The sequence below is a fragment of the Belonocnema kinseyi genome, chromosome 9 (genome assembly GCF_010883055.1).
Source record: "Belonocnema kinseyi isolate 2016_QV_RU_SX_M_011 chromosome 9, B_treatae_v1, whole genome shotgun sequence".
Taxonomy (NCBI): domain Eukaryota; kingdom Metazoa; phylum Arthropoda; class Insecta; order Hymenoptera; family Cynipidae; genus Belonocnema; species Belonocnema kinseyi.
In genome coordinates, this window is record NC_046665.1 from 18,436,041 (window position 1) to 18,440,425 (window position 4,385).

General features: G+C 32.0%; 1 pseudogene; it reads right to left on the minus strand.

The window, feature by feature from the left end:
- Positions 1 to 2,052: 2,052 nt before the first annotated feature.
- On the minus strand, positions 2,053 to 2,194 carry LOC117180951 (annotated as a pseudogene).
- Between the last annotated feature and the right edge of the window lie 2,191 nt (positions 2,195 to 4,385).

Genomic DNA, 4,385 nt, shown 5'->3' on the forward strand with positions numbered 1-4,385 from the left:
AGGGCGCATACTTTGAATAAAATATTTGTTATCATTCTCTTGAAATAAATGTGTTTTTTTCTTGAAAAAATACCGGTTTCATATGTATACACCTGGTACTTCGCGAAAAAATATGCTCGTTTTTCGTTACATTACTTTGGTCTCCTTGTGTCTATTCTCCATGGGTAGTACGATCAAGTAACGTTGATCGATCAGCGCCAAACAGCTGTCAGTCACTTTGGTCTCCATTCATATATTTTTCTTAACCACTTCTTAACCACGTGAACTGTCTCGATATCTAAGAATAATGAATCTTTGCGAATAAGGGCGTAAAAAGTAGTTTGTAAGAAGTAAGTGCTGGTAATATAGTTATTCGATTATTTGTTGCAACTTTTTCTTGTAAAAATTTGTTGCTACAGTAGAAGTCCGATAACTTGCCGTCCGATAAGTGTACACTCCCCTTAAACCGTCATCACACGTACAACACGCACACTAATTGTGGTTCTCCCACTACGTGCGCTATTTTACTAATGATTTTCACCCATGATTTACGCACGCGCATACCTACTATCGTGCTACTAGAGGGGGCATGCGATAAGTCCGCAATTCCTGGAATTTTCCGCCCCTACAGCCCCGAAGTTGGAAAGTTTTCGGACTTGCATTATAAATTCGACTTCTGATGTGTAAAATAATTTCTATTATATATCTCGATATTGAGAGGACGATGGTTTTTAAATGTGTGCAAAAATCTTCAGATATTGTTATTTTCAATAATAATTTTATGCGATTAATATTAGTGTTATGTAAAGCAAGAATAGGTTGTATAATACTTACCTTATTTATACGATTCTACGTGATGCGCCATTTCCATATGTGTTTTGCACATTACAACATATCAAGATATGTATATAAATCAATAAATAATATATTTTTTAAATTGAAAGATTATATAAATTATTATCAGCGAGTTCATGGCGGCATCCTTTCGACACTTTTCACAGTTTTCCTATTCCGAAGTCAAGTAAGACATGTCAATAAATAATTATAAAATTAAGAACACAAATCGAATTTTTATTCTAATTTAAAATTACCGCCAAGAGGAGAAACTTTACCGACAGTACACATACTTGTTAATACGATCAAGTATCGCTGATCGATCAGCACCAAACAGCTGTCAGTCGCTTTCGTCTCCATTCGTGTATTTTTGTTAACCACTCTACTCTCATTTTTTAGCTCGTACGCAATTTGTTTTGCAAAATTAGATAGCAAGCACATATTTCACAACCGTGGAACCCCTTTCGGTCACTAAAAAATATTTTGAGTGCATTTTTAAAATCACAAAACCAAATTATCATTAACCGCTTGTATGTTTTGAACGTCTCGTAGATTTCATCATTTTTGTGTGCCTCGTCCCAACAGCCTTAAATTCAACGATTTTTATATTAATTAATCGAATTTACAGACTTAAACAATTTTAGATTTTGTTAAAATTTTTTATCGGAGACAGAGATTTGTATTGCAAAACGATTAGTTTTTGAATAAGATTCATACTTTATTGAAAAATTTTAAGCTACGTAAGCGTTTGGCATGGAATATTGAATAGTTACCATTTTTCAACAAATTAAGGTTATTTTGTTGTTTTTGACAAGGAAACAGTCCCAGCAAACATGATTACAGAACAGATCTCTAATTGTTCTAGAACACAAAAGAACGTGTACTAGAATAAATTAGTAACAGGTTACGAACATGGGAGTAACTATGTCATCCCCCATACGCTAGAACAATTCTGTAACAGTTCTAGAACGCTGTGACAACCGATCTGTAACAGTTCTAGAATTTCGGTACGCTGCACTGTAAAAAATATGGGACAATTCTATAACAGTTCTATAACAATTCTCAAACAGTTCTAGAACTGCTATTTATTAAATATGGAACAGTGTTATGTACCCCTCATAGCAATAGGATATCCCGGGAGATTCTATTTGATCCCTATGTCCGGGATTATTCCAGGGATAACCCGTCGGAATATCCTGCGAGGCTGAAATTTTGATATCCCCATGGATATATTTTGATCCGGGATAGCGCGTACGCAGTCCCGACTAACAAAAATTATACGTCCGAGATATCCACATTAGGGATATTCGCAAGGGTCAGCTACGCCATAGTGTTAGCGAACTGATCTTTGTTCCTAATTTGTTTTAGAACACACTTGTATCAAGGTTCTAGAACTTCGATATTACACTGTTACGGCACAGTTCTAAAATAAACTTGAAGCAAATATTATAGAGGGCCTGTGATCGGTTTGTTCTAGAACAATTCCATAGCAATTGTTACAGAACAGTTCTGTCACATGGTTCGAGAACAGTTCTGTCACAATTTTGTCACAGTGTTCTAGAATACTGTTCCCTTTTTGTTCTAGAACAGTTCGGTCACAATTTTGTCACAGTGTTCTAGATCGCTGTTACCTTTCTGTTCTTAAACAGTCCTGTCACCATCTTGTAACAGCTGTTATAGAACACAGTTCCTTTTTTGATCTGGAAGAGTTACAGAACGTGTTTCCGGGGGTATTTTCTGCAAACAAAAAATTAGATTTAAATTCCACGATTTTTATTTTAATTAATTAGAAACTACAGGCTTGAACAATTTTGGATTATATTAATGTTTTCATTGGGAATAAACATTTTTATTACAAAATCATTAGTTTTTAATTATGAGTAATAATTTTTTAACAATTTTAAGTTACGTTCGCTTTTGCTATAGAATATTAAATATTTACAATTTTACAACAAATTTAGGTTAACTTAATGTGTTTCACCAGAAAATGGTATTTTCAAACAAAAATAGTTAGATTTAAATCAAATTATTAGCATTTTAAATAATAGGATTTACAAGCTTGAACAATTTAGGATTGCGTTAACAGTTTTATTTGTAAATCAACATTTTCATTACAAAATTATTAGTTTTTAAAGAAGATTCTTACATTTTTAACAATTTTAAGTTACGTTAGCCTTTGACATGGAATATTGAATAGTTACCATTTTTCAACATGTTGAGGTTATGTTGTTGTTTTTGACTAGAAAATCGTATTTTTAAACAACCAAAAAATCAGATTTAAATCCAGTTACTTTTATTTTAAATAAAAAAATTTACAAGCCTTAAAAATTTTAGATTTTGTTAAAGTTTTTTATCGGAGAGAGCCATTTTCATTAGAAAAGTGTTAGTTTTTGAAAAAGATTCATACTTTTTTAAACAATTTTAAGTTACATAAGCATTTGATATGAAATATTGAATAGTTACAATTTTGTAACAAACTGAGGTTATGTTAGTGTTTTTGACTAGAAAACGGAATTTTTAAGAAAGAAAAAATTAGATTTAAATCCAACGATTTTTATTTTTATTAATAAAATTTACAAGAAAGTTACAAGGATAGACATTATTATTACAAAATTATTATTTGTTAAACAAGATTTATACCTTTTAATCAATTTTAAGTTACGTTCGAATTTAACATAGAATATAGAATAGTTAAACTCTTCTAACAAATTGAGGTTATGTTGCTATTTTTGACTAGAACACGGTACTTTTGAAAAAATAAAAAATTATGTTTAAATCCAATGATTTTTATTTTAAATAATAGAATTTGCAAGCTTCAACAATTTTGGATTCAGTTAAAGTTCTTTATTGGAGTTCAACATTTTCATTACAAAATTATTAGTTTTTAAAGAAGATTCATAATCTTTTAACAATTTTATGTTACGTTCGCGTTTGACTTGAAATATTGAATAGTTACAATTTTTCAACAAAATGAGGTTATGCTGGTGTTTTTGACTAGGTAGAGGTATTTTTAAACAAACAAAAAATCATTTTTAAATACTATCATTTTTATTTCGAACAGTAGAATTTGCAAGCTTGAACAATTTTGGATTTTGTTAAAGCTTTTTATCGGGGTCAGACATTTTCTTTATAAAATTATTAGCTTTTGAAACAAGAATCTGTAAGATTCATAATTTTAAACGTTATTATTTAGAGCAAGACTTATGTTGTACTCAGTTGTCACCCTATAGAAATGTAGAGAAAGAGGGTTAGCGGGCGCGCGTGAGCAGGCAGAGGCAGTTGTCGGTGAGACGCCGAGAGATTTGATATCTGCAGATCGTTCGGGATCGATCGGATCATTGTCTTTGTTGGTATATGTCCCCGTATGTCCGCCGAGGAAACTATTTTCCGCTCAGTATCGCGAGTTACGTGGTTTCAGACGACACGTGTGATTTGTTCAAGCGATGCGACGTGGCAAAACTGATCGAGAGTCGTTCGGTTCGTCACTGGTGTTCATCGTTTGCGAAAATTATACTAATGAAAATAACAGAAACAAAGATTTGGGAAGTCCAAAGTGGGTTTATGCCAGAAAG